The 18,728-nt window shown below is 44.8% G+C and overlaps 1 protein-coding gene across 1 annotated transcript in view; it reads right to left on the bottom strand.

The window, feature by feature from the left end:
- Window positions 1-12,282, bottom strand: part of LOC126458550 (L-threonine 3-dehydrogenase, mitochondrial) — a 220,191-nt gene extending 207,909 nt beyond the window's left edge. Inside the window, exon 1 of the mRNA XM_050095670.1 lies at window positions 12,078-12,282. The gene's annotated coding sequence lies outside the window, so the exon portion shown is untranslated. The remainder of the gene's footprint in view (window positions 1-12,077) is intronic.
- Window positions 12,283-18,728: the final 6,446 nt, after the last annotated feature.

An 18,728-nucleotide genomic window follows, 5' to 3' on the forward strand; every position in this document is an offset into this window, starting at 1 on the left:
CAGTGGGATCGTAGAAGGGACTATCCCAACACTGGGCTACGATAACCAGAACCGCGATGGTTGGCCATCGAATATTAGTCCAGTAATTCAACTACTATGTAGAACGGTCAGTGAGTTAGTGCTACTATCAGCTTCCATGAAACACATACAAATAAAACCATGTGTGATGGTAATTTTTCCGCTTGGTTATGATAAAGAAGACGTCATCTGAAGAAAAGTACGATCAAAATCACCGGTGCTCCGACATATGACAAGTCGAAAGAACAGAATTACAGTATTTTACATAAGTGCTGTCACGTATTTGTGACACATTAGAAGTGATGTAACGTATGTGTAGCGTGTCACATTGATCAGCTTGTAGCATAAAAATGTAAATGATAGACAAAAACAGAAAAAAATGTAAAACAAAATTTTGCAAAACACAGCCCTCAGTCGCGAACACAATTAATTTGTAACCTAGGTTTCGGTGTCACGAGGGACACCTTCTTCGGACAAAATGAAAACTAAATGTTACAGCATAACGTCACTTGTGACACCAAAACCTAGGTTACAAATTAATTGTGTTCGCGACTGAGGTCTGTGTTTTTCAAAATTTTGTATTATACAACAGTCGGTGATTGACAGCCATGTTAAGAACCTTAAGAAAAAAATGTATTACGACGGACGTTCAATAAGTAATGCAACATATTTTTTTCTGAAAGCAGGTTTGTTTTATTCAGGGTTCCAGTACACCATAATATTCCCCCTTCTTCTTCTTCTTCTTTCGTTTCACCCTCTTTAGGTTTACGCTGCATCAATCATTTCTTTGTGCGTTGTTTTTTTCTTAGGGTCCAGTATTTCCCCATTCTTTATGATCTTCTTTTCCTCTCTTCTTCCGGGATGCAGGGCTTGGACTTTTGTGTAGATTTGTCCTGGAACCTTATGTTTACATCTTTAGTAATTACTTTAGCTATTCCATCGATAAGTGAATTTTCTGAAAGCTTTAATTCTACTACGTCTTTCTCAGTTTCTTTAAACCAGTTGGTTCTTTTGACTACAAAACCATATTTTTCAGCGTAATCTCCATTCGATGCGACGGCCTTGCTCCAAATTACTGAGGGGGCCTGTATGCGTACTCAACTCGTCGCCTTCGGAGCCAACGTCTTGCTGCATCAATAACCTCCCCAACATCATTGTAATGTTTCCCAAGGAGCGCATCCTTCATTGGGCTAAGCAGATTGAAGTCGGGAGGTACGAGACACGGGCTCTAGGGTGGATGAGCAAGAACAGTCCAATGGAATTAAGCTCATGTTTCACGGCCTGTGACGATGCTCAACAAGAAATTGTCACATTCAGCCTCGTAACAGGCAAGCAATTCTGCACAGATGGTCCTTCGTTGCTGTTTGTAGTCTTCCGTTAGCTGGCAGCATGTTCACACTTTTGAGTACCCCACTTGGTGGACGAAAACGCCATTACTACGAACAGTGACGTCCAGTTAGGTAGCGAGGTGTCTGATTGTGATGCGTCGATCATCGCGGATGAAAGTACCCGCACGTTCCAAAGCTGCCGGCCGGCACGTGGTAGATGGACATGTTTGCGCGACCTTGTTGAGTTGATGACAGACGGCTCGCCCAACGATTCACCGTACTTTTGTTCACTGCCCGGTCTCTGTAGGTATTATGCAAGAGCTAATGAATACCTGCGACGCAATGGCACCCCATACCATCACGCCGGGTGATACGCCAGTATGGCGATGACGAATACACGCTTCCAATGTGCGTTCACTGCGATGTCGCCAAGCACGGATGTGACCATCATGATGCTGTAAACAGAACCTGGATTCATCCGAAAAAATGACGTTTTGCCTTCGTGAACACAGGTTCGTCGTTGAGTACACCATCGCAGGCGCTCCTGTCTGTGATGCAGCGTCAAGGGTAACAGCAGCCATGGTTTCCGAGCTGATAGTCCATGCTGCTGCAAACGTCATCGAACTGTTCGTGCAGATGGTTGTTGTCTTGCAAACGTCCCCATCTGTTGACTCAGGGATCGAGGCGTGGCTGCACGATCCGTTACAGCCATGAGGATAAGATGCCTGTCATCTCGAATGCTAGTGATACGAGGCCGTTGGGATCCAGCAGGGCGTTCCGTATTACTCTCCTGAACCCACCGATTCCATATTCTGCTAACAGTCATTGGATCTCGACCAACGCGAGCAGCAATGTCGCGATACGATAAACCGCAATCGCGATAGGCTACAATCCGACCTTTATCAAAGTCGGAAACGTGATGGTACGCATTTCTCCTCCTTACACGAGGCATCACAACAACGTTTCACCAGGCAACGCCGGTCAACTGCTGTTTGTGTATGAGAAATCGGTTGGAAACTTTCCTCATGTCAGCACGTTGTAGGTGACGCCACCGGCGCGAACTTTGTGTGAATGCTCTGAAAAGCTAATCATTTGCATATCACAGCATCTTCTTCCTGTCGGTTAAATTTCGCGTCTGTAGCACGTTATCTTCCTGGTGTAGCAATTTTAATGGCCAGTAGTGTAGTTCGCGAAGAATGTTTCAGTGCGCTCGAATAAAGTCAACATTACTTAAAATGAAAGTTTCGGCCTGTAACCGTGAGTGCGCTGTGCGTGGCTAACTTAATCGATGCGATTATTGGTTTCTGGAGGCAAGGGACAGAGTTAGATTCTCGATTCTTCGTACAGTTTTAAAGTTGAAAAGGCATTTTTTTTTCAGTTTTACAGATGGCCCCACTAGTCAACAATGTCTTACTTGGTTCAAATGGGACCTAACTTCTAAGGTCATCAGTCCCCTAGAACTTAGAACTACTTAAACCTACCTAACCTAAGGACACCACACACATTCATGCCCGAGGCAGGATTCGAACCTGCGACCGTAGCGGTCGCGCGGTTCCAGACTGTAGCGCCTAGAACCGCTCGGCCACTCCGACCGGCAAAATGTCTTACTGCTTGTGGCTTTTTCTAGAATGAATGTTAACGAATCAGAATCTTTTTCCCAAATTTTTTGATTTGTCCATCATTTACTTTTCATTTTTCTGCGTGCTCACAGCACTTGGTAGCATTTGCAGTAAACTACAGCAGGAAAGAAATATTTGTATTTGCTTTAGTGTATGACATACGGCCGGGAGAGCGGTATTCTGACTACATGCCTCTCCATATTCTCATCCAGTAATGTCTGTGGGCTGAGCTTAGTTTTTCTTTAGCGTATGGCAGCACCTGTATTTTGTCAAACAGCTGCCGGTTTCAGTACCAAGCAGGTACATCTCCTGGCGCATTGCCAATACAATCGCTTTCCCGGGAGGTACATCATTATGGTGATAACGAAACCAGCAGTCATTTGACAAAATAAAGTGCGACTGCAGACTAAAACAATAAAAAGTGACTGTCTTGGCCGCTCTTACAAGCGATATTACGTCCGGAATATGTGGTAAAAGAAATAACCACTAAAACTGTAGAGTTGGTGAAAACAAATTGATTAAAATGGAACCTGTCATTAAAAGAAGCTCGTTAAACTGGAGTCGAGCAGGAAGGAAAATTGGGGTTTAACTCCTCATTGAGGACGAAATCGCTATAGATGAAGCGCAACATCAGATATTCTAGATGTCGAGACTGGGATTTGAATACAGTTCCCTCTTGAATTTGAGTTCAGTGTCTTTACGATTAGACCAGCTCGCCCGGTCGTGAACGAAAATTATTCTACTATATGTATTGCCTACACCTGGTAGGAGTACGCGCGACAGGTATGTTACAGAAGGTTGGGAGTGCATTGTGACATGCACTAGGAAAAATAGAATTCATGAATGCAATTATGCAAACGCTATGGCTGTGAATGAATGGAGGGGTTCGAGTGACGTAAATATATTAAATCGTCTCACCTCTTCAGTGCATTGATACCTCTGAAATAATATCTCCATGTGTGTGTATATATGTGTGTGTGTGTGTGTGTGTGTGTGTGTGTGTGTGTGTTTATGTATATACATGGTATCATTAGCTGCTGTTTCAAAGATTTACTGATACTGTAACTGTTTATGCAAATTCTGAAATGGCGTTTTCGTTACGATACACTTTACTTTCTATTAAGTTAACATACGGTTAGTGTTTGGGTTTATTCGTGTATTTCTTGCTTACAGTTTGGATCTGATGTCTGCATGAATGTTTCACTAGAATGTTCCTCTTTCTCACTAGCAGTGTACGGGAAAATAAATAAAAACACGGGGAGACCATAAACGGCGAACAATGGAACACAACAAAGCTGTCCATTAAGCGTACTGGTTAGGCAATGCTTTCTCTCTCTGCCAATAAAACAGACCACAGGCCGCCGTATGGCTGAATGGAGCGAGGGGACGACTGTTTTCCCGTTCCCTACAGCATACATCGTAATCCTCCTACTGTACGTGTTGATACCGATTCTCTTTCAATAATGGGAATTTAGCGATGACCTGCACGCAGTTTAGGATGTATGTAAGTCACTACAAATATCAGCACTTGGCGACGTGTTTAGTAAAGCATGAAAGACATCAGACAAATCAACATTTCAACAAAAAAATTCTCTAATTCTACTTCAGTTTGCAGTAATGTCGAATGTTCCAACAAAAGTCATTGTGCGCGATATAAATTCAACACGTGGATAATTGTTTCTTTAGGAAAACTCTTTCTATGTGAAAAATTTAAGAGTTTCTTTTCTCTCATCTACAGTTACACATTTACATCTATATACAGTCGGATCTGGTGGCCCAGCATTAAATCCAGAGCTTGGACACCCAGAGGTCACGGGATCGAATCCCAGTTGGACCATGGGATTTTCACTCAGCCTTTTAGCATTCACCTACAAATAGAGTGAAGGTTCCCCAGAAACGACAAGAGAATCAGATCCCACGTTGAACTGTAGGTCCACTGTTCCCAGTCGGGTAACTGAAACACATGATATGGATCATCTACATCATACTCCGCAAGCCACCCAACGGTGTGTGGTGGAGGATACTTCAGGCACCAGTAGCTGATCCCCCCCCCCCCTTTCCTGATCCACTCCCAAATGCCTCGTGGTAATGATCCACTCCCGAATGCCCCTTGGTAAGAATGATTGTCGGGTAAGCCTCTGCATTAGCTCTAATTTCTCTCATTTTCTCGCCGTGGTCACTTCATGAGATGTATCTGGGGGGAAGTAATAAGTTGTCCGATTCTTCCCTGGAAATGCTTACTCGAAATTTCAGTTGTAAAACTCTCCGTGATGCACAACGCTTCTCTTGTAATGTTTATCACTGGAGTTCGTTGAGCAGCTCTGTATCGCTCTCTCGCCGACTAAACTACTTCGTGACGACACGCGCCGCTCTTCATTGGATCTGCTCTGTATCTTCTATCAGTCCTACCTGGTAACGGCCCCAGGTAGATGAACAATACTCAATAATAGTCGAACAAGCGCCTTGTAAGCCATTTCCTTCGTGGATAAGTTACATTTCCTCAAGATTCTTCGTGTGAATTTCAGTATGGCATATACTTTTCCTGCTATTTGTTTTATGTAGTCATTTGACTTACGGTCGGTCTGGGTAGTTACTCCTAGATGTTTTACGGTAGGTAATGTTTATAGCAATTTTTGATCAACAATGTAGTTCTACAGTAGTAGTTTTTTTCCTATGTATGAGCACTACAGGGTGTCCCACTCAAACCTCCCTGATTTCAAGGACCCAGGAGAGAAAAACGACAGTAGATACGACACTGAAAAATGCACCACATTGTAGAGCATCTCAAATAATTTAAATTCCCGCATCAGAAATGCCAAGTATCGTCGCCAGAGTGCAGCATGGTCACATGAAGCGAAAATGGCGACTCCACATCAGCACGAGCAAGTAGTAGTGTGGTTTGCAGAAACAAAATCGCCGATTACTGTGCAAAAAAATTATCGTCGTGTGTACAAATATGATCTACCTGATTGGAAAACAATTAAGGTATGGTATATGAAGTTTCGGGCAACAGGAAGTGTTCTGAAACATTCTGGCGGTGCACGTTACGGAGTTTCAGAAGAGACAGTGGAGAACATCAGACAGACGTTTCTCAGAAGCCCACGTAAGTCAATTCGTCAAGCATCTATGCAACTTGATGTACCTCTCTATCAACATTGCATCGTGTAGCACACCAGAGTCTTCGTATGTGTGCTTACAAAGTGCAAATTCTGCAACATATGACGCCAAACGACAAACCACACCGACAACAAATTGCTGCGAATATGCTGCAGCGTATTGATATGGATGCCAGCTTCCTGGAAAGATGTTTATTCTCAGATGAGGCAACCTTTCATCTATCAGGAACGGTTAATAGGCATAATGTTCGGATTTGGGGTTCGCAAAATCCGCACATTCTCATTGAACATGTTCGTGATAGCTGTGAACTAAACGTCTGGTGCGGGCTAATGCACGACAGGATTTTTGGACCGTTCTTCTATGCAAAACAAACAGTGGATGAGTCAGTGTATCTGGACATGCTGGAGCAGTGTGTGTACCCCTTGATACAAGACTTCCAACCCAACACCATTTTTCAACAAGATGGAGTTCCGCCGGATTGGTCAACGGCTGTTCGCAAATTCCTGGATAGGAAATTTCCCAGTCGTTAGTTCGGACGCGGATGACCCATTGCCTGGTCACGACGCTCGCCCGACATTACGCTGCTTGATTTCTTCATGTGGGGACTCGTGAAGGACCGCGTGTATGTGACCAAAGTGGATGATATTACCACGTTGCGACATCGTATCACTAGTGCGATTGCAAAATTAACAGAGGAAATGTTACAAAGAACTTGGCAATAAATTGAATACAGAGTCGATATTCTTCGTGCTACAAATGATTCACATATAGAGGTGTACTGAAGATAAATAAATAAATTCTTTTTTTCTGGGCCTTTGAAATCAGGGAAGTTTGAATGGGACACGCTGTATTTTACATTTATTTGCCCTCAGGGTCAACTGCCAGAGCCTGTACCATTCATCAGTCATCTTCAGGTCGTTCTGAAATCTATACTGTCTCCTGGCGTTGCTGCTTTCTTGTAGACAAGACTTGACAGAGGCCACCGAGCCACATGGAATTATTATTATTATTATTATTTACGTACATACTCTGCAAACTACTCTGAAGTGCAAGACGGTCCGTAGCTTGATACCGAATATTAGAGCTTTTTCCCACTGCAATAGCGTATGGAGCGAGGGAGGAATGAATGTGCGTGCGTGATGTAATTAGTCTAGTTCTGTCCTCAAGGTCGTTCTTGAAACTTTTAGAGGATGCTTTCGCCAGTTAGTCTGCGTCAATCTTCAAGCGTCCGCCAATTGAAGTGGCACAAACAAAACCTGTGGCCATTCGTGTCGCCCTTCTTTCTACACGTTCTCTACACCCTGTTAGTTCTGTTTGGTATGGGTCTCACACAATATAGCAGTAGTGTAAGATGAGACGCACAAGTTATTTGTAAGCATTGCGCTTTCTAGACTGATTGCCACCTGTGTTACCTCAGACTGCCGGCCGCTGTGACCGAGCGGTTCTAGGCGCTTCAGTCCGGAACCGCGCTGCTGCTTCGGTCGCAGGTTCCAATCCTGCCTCGGGCATGGATGTGTGTGATGTCCTTAGGTTAGTTAGGTTTAAGTAGTTCTAAGTCTAAGGGACTGATGACCTCAGATGTTAAGTCCCTTAGTGCTTACAGCCATTTGCATTTACTTAAGAGTGAGTCTATGTCATCATTCCGTTTCATATCCCTAAAAAGTGTTGCACTCAGCTATTTTTATGAGTTCACGGTTTTCAGTGGAGATTCAATGATCTTATAGGCTAAATATATTTCTTCGTTTTTTGAAGTGCACAGTTTTACGTTTCTGTACATTATAAGCTAATTAGCAGTTTGTGCAGCACTTTGAAATTTTCCCAAGGTCTGACTGGATATCTGTGCAGCTTCTTTCAGAAAGTTCCTTATTATACTCGTAGAAAACTGCGTCATCTGACGCCTTGCTAAGTGGCGGCGCCCATTTCTTCCAATCTGACTACGTAAGCGTGCACTGACGGCAATTGAAAGTACACTAATGATCAAAAGTATCCGGACACATCCAAAAACACACGATTTTCATACTATGTGCATTGTGCTGCCACCTACTGCCAGGTACTCCATACCAGCAACCTCAGTAGTCATTAGACACCGTGAGAGAACAGAAAGGGGCGCTCCGCGGAACTCACGGACTTCGAACTTGTTCAGGTGATTGGGTGTCACTTGTGTCATACGTCTGTACGTGAGATTTCCACACTCCCAAACATCCATAGGTCCACTGTTTCCGATGTGATGGGGAAGTGGAAACGTGAAGGGAGACGTACAGCACGAAAGGGTACAGACCGGCCTCGTCTGTTGATTGACAGAGACCGCCGACTTTTGAAGAGGGTCGTAATGTGTAATAGGCAGACACCTATCCAGACCATCACACAGGAATTCCAAACTTCATCAGGATCCACTGCAAGTACTATGACAGGTAGGCGAGGGGTGAGAAAACTTGGATTTCATGGTCGAGCGGCTGCTCATAAGCCACACATCATGCCGGTAAATGCCAAACGACGCCTCGCTTGGTGTAAGGAGCGTAAACATTGGACGATTGACCAGTGGAAAAACGTTGTGTGGAGTGACGAATCACTGTACACAATGTGGCCATCCGCTGGCAGGGTGTGGGTATGGCGATTGCCCAGTGAACGTCATCTGCCAGCGTGTGTAGTGCCAATAGTAAAATTCGGAGGCGATTGTGTGAAAGTATGGTCGTGTTTTTCGTGGAGGGGGCTTGCACCCCTTGTTGTTTTGCGTCGCACTATCACAGCAAAGGCCTACATTAATGTTTTAAGCACCTTCTTGCTTCCCACTGTTGAAGAGCAATTCGGGGATGGCGATTGCACCTTTCAACACGATCGAACACCTGTTCATAATGCACGGCCTATGGCGGAGTGTTACAAGACAATAACATCTCTGTAATGGATTGGCCTGCACAGAGTCCTGACCTGAAACTCACAGAACACCTTTGGGATGTTTTGGAACGCCGACTCTGTGCCAGGCCTCACCCACCGACATCGATACATCTCCTCAGTGCAGCACTCCGTGAAGAATGGGCTGCCATTCCCCAAAAAACCTGCCAGCACCAGATTATACGTATGCCTGCGAGAGTGGAAGTTTTCATCAAGACTAAGGATGGGCCAACACCGTATTGAATTCCAGCATTACCTATGGAGGGCGCCACGAACGTTTAAGTCATTTTCAGTCAGGTGTCCGGATACTTTTGATCACATAGTGTATATACCGAAGAAATTAATAATAAATGTTACTGATCCCTATTGCACACAAAACAGGTCGGAACACTGTTGCAGAAGCAACGAAAAACGCATGTCAAATTTAAAAGTACGCAGAATTTCCAAGATTGGTGAAGTTTCACATAAGCTCCAATTTAGCTCGAATATCTATGCAAAATGCTTTTAATAGTTTCCACAATGAAACTCTGCCTTGAAGCCAAGCAGAAAACCTAGCGAGATTCTGGACGTATGTAGAGTACACGAGGGGAAGACGCAATCAGTGCCTCCACTCCACGATAACAATGATGGTGTTACTGATGACAGTGCCTCTAAGGCGGAGTTAGTGAACACATTTTCCCAAAATTCGTTCACCGAAGAAGACGAAGTAAATACTCCAGGATTCGAATCAAGAACAATTGCCATAGTGAGTAACTTACAAGTAGACACCTTCGGTGTAGTAAAGCAGTTTAAATCACCTAATAAAAGGAAGACCTCCGATCCGCATTGTATACCAGGCAGGTTGCTTCCAGAGTATCTTGATAGGATAACTCCGTAGTTAACAGTAATAAACAACCGCTCGCTCATAGAAAGATTCGTACCTAAAGACTGGAAAGTTGCACAAGCCACACCAATCCCCAAGAAAGAAAATACGAATAATTCACAGAATTACAAACCCATATCGTTAACGTCGAATTGCAATAGGGTTTCGGAACGTACATTGTGTTCGAACATTATGAGTTATCTCGAACAAAAGAATTAATTGACAAACAGTCAACCCGGTTTCAGAAAGTATCGTTCCTGTGAAACAGAACTAGCTCCTTATTCTCACGAATTAATCAGTTCTATCAACAAGGGACGTCAAATTAAACATCTTTAGGTTTCGAGAAGGCTTTTGACACTGTTCATTATAAGCGATTTGCCTACGAGAAACCTTCCTAGTTGTGAGACTGGATTCGTTATTTCCTGTCAAAAGGGTCGCAGTTCGTAGTAACTGGCGGAAAGTCATCGCGTAAAAGAGAAATAATATCTGGCGTTCCCCAACGAAGTGTTATAAACCCTCTGCTGTTCTTGATCTACATAAATGACATAGGAGACAATCTGAGAAGCCCTTTTAGATTGTTTGCAGAAGATACTGCCATTTACCGTCTTACAAAGGCATTATATGATTATAACCAATAGCAAAATGATTTAGGCAACATACCTGTTTGGTGCGAAAAGTGGCAATTTGCTCCAAATAATGAAAAGTGCGAAGTCATCCACATGAGTACTAAAAGAAAACCGCCAAATTTCGGTTACACGATTAATCTCACAAATCTAAAGGCTAAATTCAACTGAATACTTAGGGACTACAATTACGAATATCTTAAATTGGAACGAGTACATAGATAATGTTGTGGGGAAAACAAACCAAAAACTACGATTTATTGGCAGAGCACTTAGAAAATGCAACAGGTGTGCCAAAGAGATTGCTTACACTACGCTTGTCCGCCCTTTTCTGGAGTGTTGCCTTGGGTTTGGAGTCCGCATCAGATAGGAATGATGGAGGACATCCCTTTGTGAACAGCTCGTTTTGTATTATCATGAAACAGTCGAGAGTAGCACGGATATGATACGCGAATTGAGGTAACAATTATTAAAGCAAAGGCGTTTTTCGTTGCGGCAGGATCTTCTAGTGAAATTTCCATCACCCACTTTCTCCTCAGCCGGCCGAGGTGGCCGAGCGGTTCTAGGCGCTTCGGTCCGGAACCGCGCGACTGCTACGGTCGCAGGTTCGAATCCTGCCTCGGGCATGGATGTGTGTGATGTCCTTAGGTTAGTGAGATTTCTACATCTACATCTACATACATACTCCACAATCCACCATACGGTGCTTGGCGGAGGGTACCTCTTACCACAACTGGGTTTAAGTAGTTCTAAGTTCTAGGGGGATGATGACCTCAGATGTTAAGTCCCATAGTGCTCAGAGCCATTTGAACCACTTGAACTTTCTCCTCAGAGCGTGAAAATATTTTGTTTGCGCCCACCTACATAGGGAAAAATAGTCATCATAGTAAAATGAGAGAAATTAAAGAAATATTTAAGTGTTCGTTTTTCCCGCGCGCTGTTCAAGAGTGGAACGGTAGAAAAATAGCTTGAAAGTGGTTCAGTGAACCCTGTGCCAAGCTCTTAATAGTGAATTGCAGAGTAACCATGTAGATGCAGATCTAGATTAGCAAGAAGTCTGAGGTTACTACTAATATTGTTTACAAGACCAGTAATATACAACATGAACAACATAGGTTCAAAACGGTTCAAATGGCTCTGAGCACTATGGGACCTAACATCTGAGGTCATCAGTCCCCTAGAACATAGAACTACTTAAACCTAACTAACCTAAGGACATCACACACATCCATGCCCGAGGCAGGATTCGAACGTCCGACCCTAGCGGTCGCGCGGTTCCAGACTGAAGCGCCTAGAACCACTTGGTCAATCCGGCCGGCTAAAAACATAGGTCCCAAAATACTTACGTGGGGCACACCTGAAATTATTTCTACATCTGTCACAGACTCTTCATCCGTTATAACATGTTGCCTCTTCCCTACCAAGTTATCCTCAGTCTAGTCAGAAATTTGATGAAAATAGTAGCGTTCCACCTGAACCCCCTGAATGTTTCGCTGATGTCAGTCATTAGTGCCGGGCAGCTGAGAGAACAGAGTTTCATATAGTTTCCCAGCCTGGTGAAGAACTGTACTGAAACTGTCACTAGTGTAACGACTGCTTCATTTTTAAATACCCGACCTACCTCAATCTCTGTGGGGATGGCTGATTAGCAGAGGCGATTCCTCCGTGGAAGTTCAGCTGGCGGATTAGATCTCCTAGTCGCTGGATGCGGATGCCGACCGTCCTCTAGTCCAGACTGCTGAAGCTCGAGGAAGCAGGCGGTGACTGGGGCCTCCGGCTCGTGGTACAGTGGGATAGCCGCCAGCCACCAGCCGAGACCTGCTCACCTTGTGGAGCGCGGAGGCGCGCCGCCGCTCCGCCAATCACCGACTGCGCTGCTGAGGCTCGCTCCGGCGGCCGCCGAGAGTTTTTTTGCTTTTTTTCCGTATTGGCGCGTGCGGATGACAAACAGAACGAGTTTGCGCGAGCATGAACTACGGGAGAACCTTGGGCGTGGGTCACGCCACCCGTTGTTGGATACAGCTGCTTACCATTTCATAAAAATAAGTCCGTTTTCGCGACTAGGCGTGTCATACATGTTGACAGCTTTTCCTGAAATCTCGTGTAACAGGAGACGCGAGTTCCGTGACTGCGCAAGTTGACGCAGTTCGTCTTTCAAAAAGAAGCGTCTGATTTCACAACCCTATGTCGTGCGACCAAATGAAAGAGGTCGTTTCCTCGTCACTTCCGAAATCTGAACAAAGTGAAAAACATCCATGGATATCACAGTCCACACTAACACTAATTAAAGAGAGAAACAGTCTGAAGAAAACTCGTATTTACACCACGCAGGATCAAGACAGCTTCAAGAATGAAAACATGGTCCAGGTAGGCTGTCTTTTTTTTTTTTTTTTTTTTTTAATTATCTATGCGATTGGTCAGTTTCGACTTTTGGTCATTTTCAAGCAGGTATCGTAAGCTTCCAGCTTCATTTTACATTATAATATTCACGTGGACAGGAATACATCTTCTGTGCAATTGTGGCATATTTTGTACAACATACGTACAGAAGCACGACAGAGCACTGAAAGACCTGAGTCGAAACAAGGCCCCCGGAGTAGACAACATTCCCTTAGAACTACTGACAGCCTTGGGAGAGCCAGTCGTGACAAAAATCTACCATCTGGTAAGCAAGATGTATGAGACAGGCGAAATTCCCTCAGACTTCAAGAAGAATATAATAATTGCAATCCCAAAGAAAGCAGGTGTTGACAGATGTGAAAATTGCCGAACTATCAGTTTAATAAGTCACAGCTGCAAAATAATAACGCGAATTCTTTACAGACGAAGGAAAAACTGATAGAAGCCGACGTCGGGGAAGATCAGTTTGGACTCTGTAGAAATCTTGGAACACGTGTGGCAATACTGAACCTACGACTTATCTCAGAAGAAAGCTTAAGGAAAGGCAAACGTACGTTTCTAGCATTTGTAGATTTAGAGTAAGTTTTTGACAATGTTGACTGGAATACTCTCTTTCAAATTCTGAAGGTGGTAGGGGTAAAATACAGGAAGCGAAAGGCTATTTACAATTTGTACAGAAACCAGATGGCAGTTATAAGAGCAGAAGGGTATGAAAGGGAAGCAGCGGTTGGGAAGGGAGTGAGACAGGGTTGTAGCCTATCCCCGATGTTTTCAATCTGTATATTGAGCAAGCAATAAAGAAAACAAAAGAAAAGTCCATGGAGAAGAAATAAAAACTTTGATGTTCGCCGATGACATTGTAATTCCGTCAGAGACAGCAAAGGACTTGGAAGAGCAGTTGAACGGAATGGATAGTGTCTTGAAAGGAGGGTATAAGATGAACATCAACAAAAGCAAAGCGAGGGTAATGGAATGTAGTCGAATTAAGTCGGGTGATGCTGAGGGAATTAGATTAGGAAATGAGACGCTTAAAGTAGTAAAGGAGTTTTGCTATTTGGGGAGCAAAATAACTGGTGATGGTCGAAGTAGAGAGGATATAAAATGTAGACTGGCAATGGCAAGGAAAGCGTTTCTGAAGAAGACAAATTTGTTAACATTGAGTATAGATTTAAATGTCAGGAAGTCGTTTCTGAAAGTATTCGTATGGAGTGTAGCAATGTATGGAAGTGAAATGTGGACGATAAATAGTTTAGACGAGAAGAGAATAGAAACTTTGGAAATGTGGTGCTACAGAAGAATGCTGAAGATTATATGGGTAGATCACATAACTAATGATGAGGTAATGAATAGAATTGGGGAGAAGAGGAGCTTGTGGCACAACTTGACTAGAAGAAGGGATCGGTTGGTAGGACATGTTCTGAGACATCGAGGGATCACCAGTTTGGTATCGGAGGGCAGTGTGGAGGGTGAAAATCGTAGAGGGAGACCAAGAGATGAATACACTAAGCATATTCAGAAGGATGTAGGCTGCAGAAGGTACTGGGAGATGCAGAAGCTTGCACAGGAGAGAGTGGCATGGAGAGCTGCATCAAATCAGTCTCAGGACTGAAGACCACAACAACAACAACGTACAGAAGTAAGATGTATTCCTGCACACATGTAGCAGCGATATATTATAATACAAAATGAAGCTGGAAGTTTGCAGCGCACTCACACTCATCAGCGACTATCCAGTAATTTCAACCGCTCTGGTGGAGGAATGGAACGCCCTACCACAAGGATTCCTCACCAAACTGGTGGCCGGCAAAGGAGCACATTGCAAACCATACAGCGTCGTCCACCATAATGAATCGTGGAGACTTCAGTGTATCTATTGTATTTGAATGAAACTGCCATTTATGTTCGTCTCATTGTGTGTATCTTTGAGCTGTCTTCTGTATTATACTGTAGAAGTCCTGTCTATGTATGGTCCAAATTTAATCGAGCTATGTACGCCGGCCAAGGTGGCCGAGCGGTTCTAGGCGCTTCAGTCCGGAACCGCGCGACTGCTACGGTCGCAGGTTCGAATCCTGCCTCGGGCATGGATGTGTGTGGTGTCCTTAGGTTAGTTAGGTTTAAGTAGTTCTAAGTTCTAGGGGACTGATGACCTAAGATGTTAAGTCCCATAGTTCTCAGAGCCATTTGAACAATTTGTGAGCTATGTACTTGGCAGCGACACAACTCGCGAATATTGCTTTCATGTTTAAGTTTTGCGCCTCAGTATATGTCCAAAGTGTCCAGGAACTTGCTGCAAATACAATAGATACCAAGGATTAGAGCATTTTTGTAGACCTAACCACGGTGTATCAAGAGCTGTCATGGACATTATAAAGATAATTTTGAGAAATACGTCTGATATTGTGTAATTAAATAAATGTGTTTACGGTCGTACACCGAAGGAGAACGAGGATATGGACAATGTGCTTACTATGATTCTTTGCACTGAATGTCGGAGCTGGTGTTTCATCTGTGGAATTACTAAATAGATTGAATGTCATAAATTTTTCCAGAAAGGAAGTCGCGACAAATCTGTCCCAGCATACTTTCAGGAAATGTCGTGTGACTAGGGCCTCCCGTCGGGTAGACCGTTCGCCGGGTGCAAGTCTTTCGAGTTGACGCCACTTCGGCGACTTGCGCGTCGATGGGGATGAAATGATGATGATTAGGACTACACAACACCCAGTCCCTGAACGGAGAAAATCTCCGACCCACCCGGGAATCGAACCCGTGCCCTTACGATTGACATTTTCTCGCGCTGACCACTCAGCTACCGGGTGCGGAGTTTTTAGGAAATAAATTAAAAATACCAAGATTAAGTTAACTGCAAAATAAATGTTTTTAGAGGGGAAAGTCACTACTGTTTTAGAATACAAAAGACTCAAAACCGAGATTTTCGTAATCACCTGGATCCCCTTAAAAATAAACCAGTATAATCTATACTTCAAAAAGGATAAAATAAATGTTGCTACAACAGTGTCTACTATCCTTTCACGTTTAGGTAGCTGGCAAAGTAAGAGGAAAGACAAAGACGGCGATTGGTTGCAGTAATTCCTGAAACGTTTAAAATGAAAGACGTTTTGTCGATGGTGTGTTGTAATATACCTTCGTCGCTTCATAGGAAGCTAACAGGAAGGGTACTGGAATCGGAGAATGTTATGACGAGACGAAACTGCAATCATCTACATCTACATCTACATCTACATGATTACTCTACAATTCACATTTAAGTGCTTGGCAGAGGGTTCATCGATCCACAATCATACTATCTCTCTACCATTCCACTCTCGAACAGCGCGCGGGAAAAACGAACACCTAAACCTTTCTGTTCGAGCTCTGATTTCTCTTATTTTATTTTGACGATCATTCCTACGTATGTAGGCTGGGCTCAACAAAAGATTTTCGCATTCGAAAGAGAAAGTTGGTGACTGAAATTTCGTAAATACACTCCTGGAAATGGAAAAAAGAACACATTGACACCGGTGTGTCAGACCCACCATACTTGCTCCGGACACTGCGAGACGGCTGTACAAGCAATGATCACACGCACGGCACAGCGGACACACCAGGAACCGTGGTGTTGGCCGTCGAATGGCGCTAGCTGCGCAGCATTTGTGCACCGCCGCCGTCAGTGTCAGCCAGTTTGCCGTGGCATACGGAGCTCCATCGCAGTCTTTAACACTGGTAGCATGCCGCGACAGCGTGGACGTGAACCGTATGTGCAGTTGACGGACTTTGAGCGAGGGCGTATAGTGGGCATGCGGGAGGCCGGGTGGACGTACCGCCGAATTGTTCAACACGTGGGGCGTGAGGTCTCCACAGTACATCGATGTTGTCGCCAGTGGTCGGCGGAAGGTGCACGTGCCCGTCGACCTGGGACCGGACCGCAGCGACGCACGGATGCACGCCAAGACCGTAGGATCCTACGCAGTGCCGTAGGGGACCGCACCGCCACTTCCCAGCAAATTAGGGACACTGTTGCTCCTGGGGTATCGGCGAGGACCATTCGCAACCGTCTCCATGAAGCTGGGCTACGGTCCCGCACACCGTTAGGCCGTCTTCCGCTCACGCCCCAACATCGTGCAGCCCGCCTCCAGTGGTGTTGCGACAGGCGTGAATGGAGGGACGAATGGAGACGTGTCGTCTTCAGCGATGAGAGTCGCTTCTGCCTTGGTGCCAATGATGGTCGTATGCGTGTTTGGCGCCGTGCAGGTGAGCGCCACAATCAGGACTGCATACGACCGAGGCACACAGGGCCAACACCCGGCATCATGGTGTGGGGAGCGATCTCCTACACTGGCCGTACACCACTGGTGATCGTCGAGGGGACACTGAATAGTGCACGGTACATCCAAACCGTGATCGAACCCATCGTTCTACCATTCCTAGACCGGCAAGGGAACTTGCTATTCCAACAGGACAATGCACGTCCGCATGTATCCCGTGCCACCCAACGTGCTCTAGAAGGTGTAAGTCAACTACCCTGGCCAGCAAGATCTCCGGATCTGTCCCCCATTGAGCATGTTTGGGACTGGATGAAGCGTCGTCTCACGCGGTCTGCACGTCCAACACGAACGCTGGTCCAACTGAGGCGCCAGGTGGAAATGGCATGGCAAGCCGTTCCACAGGACTACATCCAGCATCTCTACGATCGTCTCCATGGGAGAATAGCAGCCTGCATTGCTGCGAAAGGTGGATATACACTGTACTAGTGCCGACATTGTGCATGCTCTGTTGCCTGTGTCTATGTGCCTGTGGTTCTGTCAGTGTGATCATGTGATGTATCTGACCCCAGGAATGTGTCAATAAAGTTTCCCCTTCCTGGGACAATGAATTCACGGTGTTCTTATTTCAATTTCCAGGAGTGTAGATCTCGCCGCGACGAAAAACGTCTTTGCTTTAATGACTTCCATCCCAACTCGCGTATCATATCTGCCACATTCTCTCCCCTATTACGTGATAATACAAAACGGACTGCCCTTTTTTGCACCCTTTCGATGTCCTCCGTCAATCCCACCTGGTAAGGATCCCACACCGCGAAGCAATATTCTAACAGAGGACGAACGAGTGTAGTGTAAGCTGTCTCTTTAGAGGACTTGTTGCATCTTCTAAGTGTCCTGCCAATGAAACGCAACCTTTGGCTCGCCTTCTCCACAATATTATCTGTGTGGTCTTTCCAACTGAAGTTGTTCGTAATTTTAACACCCAGGTACTTAGTTGAATTGACAGCCTTGAGAATTGTACTATTATCGAGTAATCGAATTCCAACGGATTTCTTTTGGAACTCATGTGGATCACCTCACACTTTTCGTTATTTAGCGTCAACTGCCACCTGCCACACCATACAGCAATCCGGCCATAGCTGTAGGTTCTTAGATTGCTCTGGGGGTTGCTCATCGAACTACAGTATATGAAATATTAGTTCACTTTATTACATGAATGAATAAAAAGATTTACTTATCTTGACAGAATCATTTGACAGAGGAGCACTTGATGATTTACAAGTGTCATTGACTATTAAGGCATCACTTGGTGCAATTATTAGTAAACTGTTCTCTCGAAGTACAATATTCATCCCTGACAAAAGTACATTTCCATCTGTGACTTGAATAACTCTCTAGTCCCACTCGCTGATGCTGACTGCTCCAACTGAGGTCACGGACAGGGGCGGAGTGCTACCATGCCCGGCTCTGTGTTGGCCTCCGTGTGAGGGCGCTGCTGCGCTGAGGTGGAGGGCGTTTCTTCTTTAGCCTCTCCCACTCGTCCTTGCAGATTCCATCGAGACGTCGCTAATGTTTTTTGTATTTTCGCCCATTGGCGAGAGTGGTGTGACAGC

The sequence above is a fragment of the Schistocerca serialis genome, chromosome 2, assembly GCF_023864345.2.
Source record: "Schistocerca serialis cubense isolate TAMUIC-IGC-003099 chromosome 2, iqSchSeri2.2, whole genome shotgun sequence".
NCBI lineage: Eukaryota > Metazoa > Arthropoda > Insecta > Orthoptera > Acrididae > Schistocerca > Schistocerca serialis.